Here is a 15,135-nt window from a genome sequence, read left to right on the forward strand (position 1 = left end):
GCTTGAGTGAGCCGATAAGCTAGAGGCCCAACTTCATGCGTGTCAATGTGGCTGCGCCTGAACTGTCTCAACTGCAGAGGAATGGTCACTTTATAGAAGATTTCCCTAATGTGTGGCCCTTCCCTCCCCACCCATCCCTCATGTGCTTGTGCACCACCATCAACCGCAGTGCAGCCCTTGTCCCCACCCAACTTGCCTCAACCGTAGGGAAGCTCTTCCACCCCCCCCCGCCAACTCACCTCAGCCTCAGGGCAGCTCTTGCCCACCCCCCAATTCACCTCAATCTTGAAGTCCAATAGGCGACCCTCATTACTGTGCACTCATCTCCCGGTTCTCCTCGAAGTGCAGCCCGTCAAGTGCACGTCTTATATATGTTGTTGTGAAACACGTGAGCATGTTTTTGCGCTGACGTCCTTGGATGGTCCAGTGTGGGGGGTATGATTCTGGCCGGCTGGGTTATAATGATACGCAGACATGTTGCAATGAGGTTCCTGCCTGAACACAGCGGGCGCGGAAAATTCTGGCCAATGTCTTTGATCCCTGGCCACCCACCCTGTTCATTTCCCTGGTAACTGTCTGAGGCTGAACCAGACCCTTCGCAACCTTGGTGTCATATTTTACCTCGGGATGTGTTCCAGATGCAATTCTGCACCATTGCTGGGACCACCTTTTCCCACGTCATCTCCGGACTGTGCTCCGGCTTTAGCTCTTCTGCTGTTGAAACCCTCACCATTGACTTTGTTACCTCCGGACTTGACTATTTTAACAGACTACTGGTTGGTCTCCCTCATTCTACTCTCCTTAGACTTGAGGTCACCCAAAACTCTGCTGCTTGTGTCCTTACTCACATTAAGGGCGAAATTTTATGGCAGCGGGATTTTACGTTCCCGCTGAAGTCAATGAGGTTTAGAATGTCTCGCCGCATTTTACGGCCCCATCCCCACCGAAACGGGGCCGTAAAATTCTGCCCTAAGTCTCGTTTGACCATCACCCCTGTGTTGACTGATCTGCATTAGCTTCTCAGTTAAGCATAACCTCAATTTTAAAATTTGCATTCTTATTTTCAAATCCCTCGATGGCCTCATCCCTCTCTATCTCTGTAATCTCCTCCAGCCTCACAACCCTCCCAAATGCCTGGGCACCTCTAGTTCTGGCCTTTGAGCATCCCTAATTTTAATTATTCCACCATTGGTTGCTACCCCTTCAGTTACCAAGGCTCTAAGCTCTGAAGTTCCTTTCCTCTCTTTCCTTCTTTAAGACACTTCTTAAAACCTTTGACCATGCTTTTGGCTCATTTGTCCTAACATCTCCTTAAACAGCTCAGTATCAAATTTTGCTTTAAAAATGCTCCTCTAAAACACCTTATACTTAAAAAAGGAAAGCTTAGTTTATTTCACTCTATTGCTCTGCAAGTTACTTAAAAAAAGAGAAAGTTATTAACACACATGCGCACAAAAATTGGTTACAAATGAAGATAAAATGATACTTGTAAAAATTGGACCAGTTTAGTCCATATTCGGTGCAGGCCTGTTATGTTTTGAGGTTGAAGTGTGGCATTGTCTGAAGCGAAGATCTTGAGGTTGTAGAGTCAGTTCTACAGCTGTGATGGCTTCCACTGTTGAATTGCCAGAGGTTGTTTTATCAGGTGAGCTTAGTAGGTGGAATCTGGGTTTACAAGGAGGAGAGAAGGTTCCTTTCTTCTGGTTCTGTAGGTGTGGCACTTTCAAACTGCCTTGTTACTTAGCAGAAGCTGTGGCTGTTTCTAGATGCCTTTCTCTGTTTCTCCGTGGGCTGAGGCTTCTTCAAGGTGGTTCTCTTTGTATCCGCCTGCTTCCTGCCCTTTTTGATGCTTTTTGAAGGCAAGATACCAAATTATCTCCCAAATAAGGTATTGACACTTCAAATGGCCCTTCTTCCACTTGTGCTTCTTAGCTTTTGTCCAAAGTGCAATTTATAATCAGAAAACACAATTGACATTCCCACAATGAGGCATCAACAAAACTTTGTTATATCCTGGACGAGACCATGGTGAACCATGATTAAGGTAAGGATTATCTTTTGTCCTTGGAAGAGGGGACCCAGTCTGAAATCCACAGATCTGTCTGGTAGTTTGGAGTCATTTTGAAACAGTTTTTAAAACATAAAAAACCTTTAAAACATATTTCCTAAAGAATTGTAATATCATAACTGCAGGCCATAAATGCAAAAGGTCGCAGAAACTTGGTTTCCGCTGTTTGTAATTTGTACTTCAAATTCATTAATCGTTTGCGCTGGTTTGGCCTTACCCCCAGCCCACCTCCTCACCCGGCAGCCCTGGCACCCGGCAGCCCCCGCGCCCGGCATCCCCCACGCCCGGCAGCCCCTACACCTGGCAGCCCCCGCGCCTGGCAGCCTCCGCACCCGGCAGCCCTGGCACCTGGCAGCCCCCGCGCCCGGCAGCCCCCGCGCCTAGCTTCCCCCGCGCCCAGCAGCCCCCGCGCCTAGCATCCCCCGCGCCCGGCAGCCCCCGCGCCTAGCATCCCCTGTGCCCGGCATCCCCCGCATCCGGCATCCCCCGCGCCCGGCAGCCCCCGCGCCTAGCATCCCCTGTGCCCGGCATCCCCCGCATCCGGCATCACCCGTGCCCGGCAGCCCCCGCGCCCGGCAGCCCCCGCGCCCGGCAGCCCCCGTGTCTGGCATCCCCCGCGCCCGGCAGCCTCCGCACCTTCTCTGGGGGTGGCAGGCCCGGCTTCTAATCCAGCCCGCTCCCTGGAATGAAAATCGGAACTGCAGGCCGCCACTTTTAAGGCTTGGGTTTGCAGAGCCCGGGAATTCTCCCATCTCTTTGCGCCTGACCCGGAGGTGAAAATCTGGCCAGAAATTCGCGCTCACAAGCAGGCGCGCGGCAGCCTTGATCATTCGTGAGATGGGGCGCGATGATGTCGGGGGTGGGGGGTGTCCCGACATCATCGCGCTGCCTTGCAATATTTTGGTCGGCGGGCACGTGTGGAAGTCGGAAGTGCGTCAGCTGACAATTGAAGGGCCAGTTGAGATAATTTAAAGGGCAATTAACTGCGATTTTACATGGCCTGTGCGTTTTTACGCTTGGCACATAGGCCTTTACATTTTTCACAGATTCTACATCCAGGGTGGGATAAAAGGTCCACAGGTAGATGCAAAGGTGAGCAGTTAGGAGTCTGACTGTGAGCATTTTGGAGCTGGTTTATAAACAGTTCCTGGTATTTTAGTGTTGTTCAGGAGAATGCTCTGATTTTTTATCATTTGCAGAGCACTTTCTGACAAGAAGCCCTTTCAGTGCAGAAACCTGTGGAAACATCAGCACAAAAATGGTGATTGTTTGCATTGTTGAAGTGAAGTCCTCAGAAGGGGAGGAGAGTGCCAGAAGGGAGAGGAAGCCAGTTGCCCACAGGTAGCATCCCAGGATGAGACCCACGGATCGAGAGGTGCAGCCAGATGGGATGCAGGGCCAGCAAGAAGAGCAGGGCAGAAGGGTCCAGAGAAGGTCCCATTTTGCAGCAGGCAGAGTGTACGGGCAGCATTCCTGCTACCTGGGCATGTCTGAGGTTCAGTGCTGAAGAAGGCTCCACCTCTCAGGGAGACCATCAACTCCATATGCGAGATGATTGGTCCAGAGATTGCCTCCAACTGTGCAGGTGGCCACTCTACGTCTGTGGCTCTTAAGGTGACAGTGGCCCTGAACTTCTATGCTGCATGTTCTTTCCAGGGGTCAGTGGGAGATCCATCTAATCGGCTGCCCAAAGCTGCATCAAACAGGTCACTGACGCCCTGGTCCGAAGGATCAGTGCCTTCATTCACTTCTGGACCGACGGAACCAGCCTAGCTGAGCGAGCCAGAGGCTTCGCTGCAATTGCAGGATTTCCCCATATCCCGGGAGCCATTGACTGCATGCATGTGGCCCTAAAGGCACCAGTGGGAGAGCTGGGTGCCTTCATCAAGAGAAAGGGCTTCCACTCCCTTAATGTACAGGCTGTGTGTGACCACAAGACTCAGATGTTACAGGTGTGTGCCAGGTGTCATGATGCCTACATCCATCTTCACTCCTAGGTGCCAAGGCTTCTCGTGGCTCCAGCTCACGGTTGGCTACTGGGGGACAAAGGCTATCCACTGAAAAGGTGGCTCATGATGCCCAAGGACAGAAGTCCAGGAGAGCTACAATCACAATCATGCCTCCATGAGGGCAGTAATTGAAAGGACTATAGGCTACTCAAGAAGAGGTTCCGTTGCCTGGACTGCTTAGGGGGATCACTTCAATATCCTCCAGAGCGTGTTTCCCTGATTGTTGTTGTTTGCTGCATGCTGCACAATCTGGCTCTATCAAGGGGGGAACCATGGGAGGATGAAGACAGTGATCCTGCTCAACAGGCCGCAGAGGATGACTCAAGTGCTGGGTCTCAGGAGGAGACGGACGAGCCCCATTATGAGGAGCAGGGTCCCGATGTGAGGGTCCTTTTAAGAGGCAGGGAGACCAAGGTGACCTTGATCCAGAGAACTTCCAGCTAGACATCAAAAGCAAGGAGTCACGGTGATGGCAAGGGGTACATCATCTTACTGATCTCTCCTGATGAGGCAATTTGTCACTCTTAAGTCAAGAAATAAACTTTGCATCCCTTCCTCTGTGTCACATGTGGCACCCAAGCCTCTTCCCTATCAAATGCATGAAGCACACTAAGGCTATTGCAAATAATGAGACATTTTTATAATGAAGGCAAATATACAAATGAACCAGTACACATGTGCCAAGGAAACATAAAGTACTTGTAACAACACCTTAAGTGATCATAGTGACTGAAACTTCCATTTGCAAGTGTTATGTCTCAGTGCCCCCCACCTCCCCACCTCAATGGCAGCTGGATTGGAGGCAGTCTGCTGACTTTGATGCCCTATCAGCCTTGATGACCTTGGTGGCTGGTCCTCTGGTCGGTGGAGCCTGTGTAGGCCCCAGCTGGGTGGAAGAGTCCAGCACCATGGCTGAGCACTCCTCAGTTTTCATGGTCTTATCAGGTGTGACAGTCACTGGTAGAGGAGCAGAGGAACTGCTGCCACCATCCAGAGCACCCTGAGATGAGCTGCAGATGTGAGCTGCAGCTTGTCCACCAACACGAGGTTGGTTTGAACCTCCCTGCTCTCCATAGATGGATGGGCAGCTAGCAGAGGTCACTGCCAGTGTGTGGGCTTGCAGGTCTGAACGCAAGCCCAGAAATCCCTGACTGAGTTCCCGGAGCTGCATCTCCATGAGAGTCACTGCACTCCCTCTGGAGGAGGCTGTGTGTTCTGAGCTTTGGGTCAATGATGTGCTCATGATCTGCATGGACTCCTCCAACACCAAGACCATAGCATGCAGAGCCTCCAGGATCTCTGCTAGATCTTCCCTTGCATCCTGCTGGACATCCAGCATCTGCCGCCTGATGGACAGCTCCAGAGGCTCATCATCTCAGACTCAGCATCGTCCTGGTCTCCAAAACTCCCTCGACTTCCGGCACCCTGTGGACTCTCTGCCTTCACCAGTTCCTCAGGCGAGTGTGATGTGCCTTCACCACAGTGCACTACCATCTGATCCGAGATGCTTATGCCCACTGATGTGCCTCTATCTGCGCTGGTGCATGGTGCAGAGGGAGGATGTGATGCGGGTGCATCTAGCAGCTGTTCCTCCTCAGGGGTCAAGGGGTGGGGGGGTGGGGGGCTCCTCAGGGACCCTTTAGGGTTGTGCTGATGAGGCATCTGAGGGAGGAAGCAAAAATGTCAGCATCGACCGTCTTTACGAAGTCAGAGTGCACGCAGTCTGCTTTCTCATTACATTTGACATTTGATGAGCAAATGCTTTCAAATGGCTGAGCAACGGGCATTTCACATGTCAGGCCTACAACCACAGCCCCAACATCTCTCAGGCCCTACACCAATCTCGTCCCTTTCCATTGGACTCTTACTCTCACCCAGCACCCCTGCCTCTCTGTGACCTGTGGACCAGGCTCCATGCTTGCAGGCCATTTCTAAAGCCTGCTTCTCCACCTGACTGAGGATCAGCGGGTTTGGTACCTTCCCACCAGTCCATCCTCGTTCCACCGAATTGTGACTCCCCTTCCCCTGTAAAGAGAAAAAGTGTTTCAGTTAGTTCCCCCCAACATGCTGCCACATTGCAGCCTCCTCAACCCCAAAGACGCAAGAACAATTGTCCGTCACATTGTCACACATCAACCTGACATACATGCCAGCCATGGTCTATCAAGGCACAAAGAACCCTTCCTGTTCCTGGCTCCCACACTCTTCCTGCCCCCATCGGCAGCGCTGAGCCTTACTCAGTGTGCGTTTCATGCTGGCTGGCAGTTAATTGGCCAGAAGCATGAAACTGAGCTCGACTGCCAATCACGGGCGGGAGCGGATTCCACATCCACTTCTGGGCCTATCAATCACGCTTGCACGTCATGCTGAAAATTCAGGCCATTGTTAATATATTGTCCAATTATCATGGTGAACCTGCTTGAGTATGTCTTGATGCAGATAAAAAGGGAGAACAAATGCTTTTCCAAACGACCTACAAGTTGTCTGGCCCCCCATTTAAAGAAAACAAATACAATGGGTGGTATAAGGTTCCTCTACTAATACCATAGACATGGATTAAACTCAAAAAGTTTGGGCTTCGCATTCCAGTCTAAGTACCCTTTCTATAGGTGTGATAATTACTTGTAAACAACCTCTCTACTTGTGAAAATTAAATGTTAAAAGGGTCTCATCCCTGCAGTTTTTAATTGTTGATTTTTTTTTGAATATGCACTTTTTTGTTCTCTCCCTTTTAATCCAATTTTTATTTCATCACTTTATTACTCTTTTGCACCTGATTTGACAATGAATTCAATACTCTAAATTGAACATACTGCTTGACACTCAGCACCGTTCATTAGCAACACTTCAGTTTGATTGAATAAGGAGATGCCCACTTGCTTGTCCTGTTCACAGAGTTCCCAGATGCCCTGCAGAGTGTCGTATTGTTTCCATCTCTCGCTTGCAGCAACTTGCCAAGCAAAAGCTCATGAAAATTAAATGGGCAAGGGTAAATAGTGGATGCCATTCATCAGTGGATTACTGTTAATTTTGGCCCATTAGTGTGAAACTTAGTGGCCTTCTTAGCTTTCTGAAATCAATCATTTTTTTTACGGGAACACGGGGGACTAGTTTAGAAAGATAACTCTCACCATTATCTCATTTCTGCACCTTTTAATATTTTTCTTCTGAATCCTAAAAGAATAAGGGTATTATTTTTTCCCTCAAAGATGACAAGTCGAACTTGGAGATAAAATCTAGTGAGCTCTTTTAATTGATATTTTATTGTGTGGGATATAAACAATGGAAGCTATTTTGAATAAAATGTAGATTGATTTTCTCTTCTCAGTCTGAAAGCCTTACATCTAAACTGTGAGTTGGGCTTGGTAAAAATAAAATATCTCGCAATAAAATCTTTTTTAACACCTAAGCTGACTGCTAATTACTGATCATCATGAGTCAAGAAAAATAAAAAGACAAGAAGTTTGGGAGACTGACAGGAAAAGAAAGTTCTTATTCTATATTGCCTGACAGCTAAATTATATGACTAACAAATCAAACATACCAACCTGAAGTACCAACAAAGAGGAGTTTTTAAAAATTCTTTTCAGAATAACCAGAATGGTCCAGTTTCTACCATTTGGAATATGCTTTCACTCCTTACTAATGCTGCATATATGGAGATTAATAAAGCCTGAATCTAGGGTCAGGGCTCAAATTGACATGAGAGTGAAAGTCCCTGAAGTAGGGAATTTCACTCTGCAGGCAAGGGTGTGAGGCTCAAGAGTTCATTCAATCCAGGGTCCTATTATGGCAAAGAGCCCCCAACTGCATTTTACTCTGTGCCCCAAGCAGGGAAGCTGCCATGACTTTCAAGGCTGAAGCTAATCTGGGGTTGCTATGCAGAAAAGCGACCATCAAGGTAAGTGCAAAATGTTCCTCTATTGGGTCAGAAAGAGTAGGAGTGCTCCTCTGGGCCCCACAAAAAAAGTCACTGTATCCCCTGCCCTGATCTACCCTTCACTCCCATGGGACCTTTGCTAAACTCTCTCCCCATGACTTCCTTGCATGAGCAGGCCTTCACTAGCTTCCTGAACTTCCTCTGCTGTCCATCAACCAGCTGTCACTTTCCATCCATTTAAAAATGAAAATTCTTTCAGGGGCTGTAAGCACCGCTGGCAAGGCCAACATTTGTTGCCCATTCCTAATTGACCTTGAGACGGTGGTAGTGAGCTGTGTTCTTGAACCATTGTATTCCATTTGGTGTAGATACACCTGCAATGCTGTGGGTGTCAGCTGACCAGTGACAAGTAGATAAAGCCCAGGAGTTAAAATCCCCAGATCTGAAACTTAGGTCATTTTCCACTGGCAGCCACTTGCCTGAAACTTGTGTAATGATCAACCCTCTGGTCTTGAATTCCCATGTCCAATACAATACAAGATCAATTAGTATTTAAAAACTGTAATGCAATTGTACTGTGTAAAATATGGAAGCTTAAAGGAGATGTCACAAATTAAGTCGATATAGGCAAAAATGTTAAATAGTTATTGAGCAAGACAGAAAAACATTAGATACACTTGTTAAAACATACAAACATATAAATTAGGAGAAGGAATAAGCCATTCGGCCCCTTGAATCTACTCCACCATTTAATAAGATCATGGCCTCAGCGCCACATCCCTGCCTATCCCCTATCACCCTTTGACTCCCTTGTTAGTCAAGAATCCATCTACCTCTGCTTTAAAACTATTCAATGACCCTGCCTCTATCATTCTCTGGGGAGAAAGTTCTAACAAACCTCTGAGAGAAAAAAAATTGCCCTCATCTCCATCTGGGAAACCTCTTATTTTTAAACTGCATCCCCTAGTTCTATACTCTCCCACAAGGGAAAGCGTCCCCATAACATCCACCCTGTCAAGACCCCTCAGGATCTTATATATTTCAATAAGATCACCTCTCAACCTCCTAAACTCCAGTGGAAACAGGCCCAGCCTTGCCAACCTTTCCTCAAAGGATAATCCCGCATCCCAGGAATCAGACGAGTGAACCTTCCCTGAACTGCTTCTAATGCAATTATGTCTTATCTTAAATAAGGAGACCAAAACTGCGCACAGTACTCCAGATGTGGTCTCATCAACGCCCTGTACAACTGTGGCAAAACATCCCTACTTTTATATTCCAATCCTCTTGCAATAAACAACAACAATCCATTTGCCTTCCATAACACTTGCTGTAGCTGCATACTAACTTTTTTTGAATCATGTACCAGGACACTCAGATCACCTCTAACTCGTTTCTGCAATCTCTCTCCATTTAAATAATATGCTATTATTCTATTCTTCCTGCCAAAGTGGACAAGTTCACATTTACCCACATTATACTCCAATTGCTAAATCTTTTCCCAATTGCTTAATCTATTTATATCCATTTGCAGACTCCTTATGTCCTCTTTACAACTTACTTTCCTAACTATCTTTGTGCCATCAGCAAATTTTGCAATGATGCATTGATCCCTTCATCTAGATCTTTAATACAGAAATAATATGGAATATAGAATATATAGAAATAGTAAAATCAAGTACAAAACATTAAATATGAGTTTAAAATTGTAATATTTAAACTAATACAGTTTTAATGACAGTGTTTAAATTCTCATTCTATTATCCTGATAGTAATCCATCATTTACCTTTGAAATGACTAGGATTGAGCTAATAATTAACTGGTCATTAATCATCTGCATAGTGAGTCAGTTTTCAATTGCTAATGTCAAATAATGTTTTAAATTGTTCCTCTCTTGGAATCCTGTTCATGCTGCATCTAACAAGACGCTTTGAAAGCAACAGTTGACAAACAAGAACCAATGTAAACAAAAAGCAAAACCTGTTCCTAATCATAAATTGGGCAGCTGTAGTAAGGACAATGATGAATATGCAATCAATCCATTTATTTCTCAGCAGGATTTTACAGTGATATATAATGATAGCTGTGGGTCAAAGATGGTTAGAGAAGTACATGTTGGTTTACTCGTATTCAGTCTTGTTACTTTCTGAATAGTACCCCTCTTTTTTAATAACATATGTGACTATGAGGTTAGGAGTTGCTTTTTCGTGGTTGAGACAGCTATCGGAAGTCAGGAATTTTTCTGACTCTATTTTAATGTTGAGCAGGCAGGCATGGACTGGAAACGGGCAGCCCGAGGTGGCAACAGAGGCAGGCGGATGGCAAGACCGGCAAGTAAGGAGGCCTACCTCTGTTTACCGGGACATCAGTTCAGTTGTATTCATGGTTGTTAGGCCCTCAAGCCCTCGCATCTCACTGCCCTCAAGCCCCACACCCACACACCATGACCCCTCCATGCCCTCTCAAATCTCCAATGCTTCCTCCATTCCCACTCTTCCAATATGCACCAGGTGCACAACCAATGAGCCATATAATAACAATGGCAAATCTTTGAGATGCTCATGAAATAAAAAAAATCAGAAATTCAAAAATCCCTTTGAAGAACATTGCCTATCTTACATTCTCATGAAGCTGTAATCAAACATGGGCAGTGAAAGTCCCATTGGAGAAACCTTTAATCCTGCCCAAAATAAACACATAAATTTCATTCTATTATCCTGATAGCAATCCATCATTTACCTTTGAAATGACTAGGAATGAGCTAATAATTAACTGGTCATTAATCATCTGCATAGTGAGTCAGTTTTCAATTGCTAATGTCAAATAATGTTTTAAATTGTTCCTCTCTTGGAATCGTGTTCCATGCTACATCTAACAAGACACTTTGAAAGCAACAGTAGACAAACATGAACCAATGTAAACAAAAAGCAAAACCTGTTCCTAATCATAAATTGGGTAGCTGTAGTAATGACAATGATGAATATGCAATCAAACCATTTATTTTTCAGCAGGATTCTACAGTGATGTATAATGATAGCTGTGGTCATCCGGTCAGCTTGCTTGTGCTTGTAAAGTTGCCAGATTGCCTCATTATGAATGTTCGGCAGAGATTCAAGAGTGGATAATGCACTCAGCCCTGTGGAAGTTGTTGACACAACTTGAACAGCAGTATTAGCTTTGTTTGATTGACAATTTTAATATATTGATCTTTCTTTGAAATGTTTTTTTTTTAATGCCTCTGTGTTTATTTGGACAGACTTAAAGATTTCTACAATGTAACTTTCACTGCTTGTACTTCATTGACAGTTTATGAGAAGGTAAGAGCGAGGAATGTTTTTCCAAAGTGAATGTTGAATTCCTGATTGCTTGGTTCCCAACTCCAGATTAGGGTTCCCCCATGGTTCATGACTCCCCTGAGGAGCCACAAACCACATCTCTTGCAAAATCCAGCCTGACTCCATCAAAACTGTGGGGGGTCTGAAATGCCTAACCCCGCAATGAAGCAGGCAAGATTGGGGGTGCTGCGTGTGGTCTCACGACCCGCACCCTTATCCCAAGTCAGAAAACATTGACAGAAATGGGAATGGGGTGGGAATCCTGCAACTGGGTCCTGCCTACAACTTTTTAAGCCTTCCCACCTCTGTTCCAACATAGAAGATCTTTGTTTGGTACAAAAGTTTAGTCGATTGCTCACTACTATTCTTGAATGTGTTTCTATAGAAACATGAGCCAGGATATAGTCAGCCCAGAGGAGATGGTCTGGGGGAGTTGAGGGGGGGTGGGGTGGGGGGGGTGGGGGGTGGGGGGGAGCGGGTGTGGTGGTGGTTGGCAGTGGTGGGGAGAAGGGGGTCAGTTAATCCCAGGGCGGGGTTTCATGTTGGATTAGCTCCCTGATGCAGTCCAGCTAACAGGATATTTTACCAGCAGTGGGACGAGATGCGGAGAGGCTGCTCACTCCAAAGAATTGGACAGCCAATTAGCAGAATTAATGGTCCAATTAGGGGCTATTTTACTGGGCCGTTGACTTTTTGTCAATGGCAGGGTCACTTCGCACCATGGGGAGAGGCCACCAGCTAAATGGGGGCTCAGTGGTCCGATGAGTGGGCTGTGGAAAGGGAAGATAGCCCCTATGGCCGCAACTATCTCTCAGAGGTGTTTCCCCTCGGACCCTCAGCCCCCTGATTTTTAAATAATTTTTTCAAACTTACCTGGCCCAAATCTCAAGGTCTCCTGCATACCTCAGCAGCGACCACCTCTCCTGATGGTAATGCTGATGCTTCGGAGCTGCCGGCCCTCTGATTGGGCCTGCAGTATCAGGAGTCTGCTTGCAATCCTTAATTGGATGGCGGTTGCTCAGGTGGTCAACTAGGAGGCCGTCTGTAGTAAAAACGCCGAGGCGTTCTTGCTGTCGGCAAGTGCAGGCCTGGGATAAGGTTGTCAACTGTGATGAAATGTTTTTCTGGAGGTTTCATCATATGACTTGGCCCAATGCCCCAGCCATTCGTCAGCCAACACATCCATCCTAGCGACATACTGCCTTCCTACACCAATTGGAAAGCAGAAAGACTCATTACCCAATTGGATGATGCTTGACTGTCAGCCAAACAGCCTTTTTTCTCCCTTGTTTTCAATATTTTTATATCTGATAAAGACAAATGTTCAAAGAAAATTACAGAAAAACCCCGCCTTTTTTAATGTTACAGTGATTTTTCTCCCAGATTGCACAAAGCAGTGTCCTCGAGTTTGATCTGCAATTCCTGGAGACTCCAGGCCAATTCTGGAGGGTTGGCAACCCTAGCTTGGGACCTGCTTTTCACCCTGACCTCGGGATCCTGATGCTCACAGCCAATCCAGCCCGTGGGGATCCATCAATGCTTGCACAGCACCCAATAATTCCAAAATAAAAACAGAATTATCTGGAAAAACTCAGCAGGTCTGGCAGCATCGGTGGAGAAGAAAAGAGTCGACGTTTCGAGTCCACATGACCCTTCAAGGGTCATGTTGAAGGGTCATGTGGACTCGAAATGTCGACTCTTTTCTTCTCCACCGATGCTGCCAGACCTGCTGAGTTTTTCCAGGTAATTCTGTTTTTGTTTTGGATTTCCAGCATCCACAGTAGCTTTTTGTTTATAACCCAATAATTCCAACCCATCAATTCTGAGTAACGTGGCTGTTAACGCTATTTGAGCATTAGAAGAAGCACTTTCCCCCCGTTTCATGCTCAAGTGTCAACAGGTAATCTAGCATTTCTTTACATGTTAATTTACAAAGGTTTGGGAAGTTAAGGCACCCAAGGCACCCAAATGTAATTACGTAAATTCAACAGTTTAACAACCATAAGTGAACCACATGATATTTGTCAATGACTAGGACTTAATTTCTATTTTTTGTAACTGAAGAAAAATTATACTGCTAAGGCTTAGACTGTGTGGTACAATGGCACAGTGGCTAGCATTGCTGTCTCAAAGCTCCAGGGACCTGGGTTTAATTCTGAACTCGGGTGGCTGCCTGTGTGGGGCATGCATGTTTTCCCCTTGTCTGTATGGGTTTCTTCTGGGCGCTCCAGTTCCCTCCCAATGTCCAACAACATACTGATTATGTGGATTGGCTGTGGTAAATTGTCCCCCAGTGTGTGTGAGTGTGTGCCCTGTGATGGACTGGTGCCTTGTCCTGGATGTACCCTGCGCGTTGCCTGTTGGGTTTGTTTGCCCATCATAGCCTCAAACCTTTGCCCATCCATGTTGTCGGTTGCTAAATATCTTCAGAAATTGGAAATATGGGTTCATTTTTAAAATACCTGTATATCATCTTCAAGGGGCTACAAATGAGGGAAGGAACCTAAAAGCAAGGATTTGACTTCCTAGATAGTTGTCGAATATGAAAACACAATATAGATTGCGGTGGTGGGGAGGGGGGTCTTGGGCGGGGTGGGGGGGGAGGGGGGGAGGTACAGTCCTACTTCATAGATTAATGCTTTGCAGATTTTAATTTGTTAAAACAGAAATATATTTTTAATTTGGTGAAAGGCTTATAAGTGCCTCAAGCTTCTTTATGAAGTGTGAATAAACTCAAAGCCAAGCTGCTAAATAACATGCTGCAACTGTAGAACAATTATATGCTGGATAAAGTTAAGACTGTAATTGCTTGTTGTGATAATGGATTTTTTGTTTATGGTGACTGCGTTCAAGGACATGCTTATTTTACATTTGGGGGATTTGAGGGATGTCACTGCTCAGGAGAGATATGTAAAGAGTTGAAGAGGTTTCCACATCTGGAAGATCAAAGCTCAGATGTACAGCGGGCAAGTAATTTTGCAATAGCTGGAATCTATCCGACTGGGGTCAAAATTCAGCCCCTTATTTTTTCAACCAGTTTAAATAATTGCAATATGAGCATAAACTCATTCAATTTACAGATTGCTCTGGTGCTTTACAATTTTGTTTAGAGAAAAATTGTCCAGTTTGTCACTGAGATACTGATGATTGATGAGTTTTAAAAGGCGGTTTGGTATCTTTTGGAAGTGAAAATAGTTTCATCACATTGCTTGACCTTTTGTTAGTTTTTATTCTACTGAAAGAAATCTCTGAAATATATTTAACAATGATTATAATCAGAGGAATATCTGAAAGACAGCATCATCCATTGAAATCTGCCAAAATATTAGCCATACCTATGCCATCGTCTTCAGCTCCAGAGTAAATGGGGATAATATAGTTGCTATAGTTACATGGATCAAAAGGAATAATGCAAGTTAGACCATCAAAGCTGAGTAAATTATGCGTTTAACATCTTAGGAACTAAAAGATAGCACTGACAGACTTCACCTTCTTTTGAAAAACCTAGGTAAGTATTGATTTAATTGGCATCTGGCTATTTTATTAGAAATGATGGGAGAAAAATCCAGCCTACAGCTATCCATTTTGCACCTAAAAATGGACAGCCAGCAGTCGAAGATTGTGGGGTAGTCAACTTGGCAACCCCCTTCAGACCCAAGGCCTGTCTGATGCAATATTTAGAAAAGTTCACCCACCTGAAGCAGGTGTAAGGTGAATTGGGTGCTATACAAAACTCAACTACAAATGGGTGGACGTGTGGCATTACACTAGGCATTGAGAGCCTGTCTGGTAGCTGTTAAATGGAGCTCTGGAGGCCACTCAAAAGCAGCTCAGGAAATTTT

Source organism: Cetorhinus maximus, chromosome 8 (genome assembly GCF_964194155.1).
Source record: "Cetorhinus maximus chromosome 8, sCetMax3.hap1.1, whole genome shotgun sequence".
In the NCBI taxonomy this organism is placed as follows: domain Eukaryota; kingdom Metazoa; phylum Chordata; class Chondrichthyes; order Lamniformes; family Cetorhinidae; genus Cetorhinus; species Cetorhinus maximus.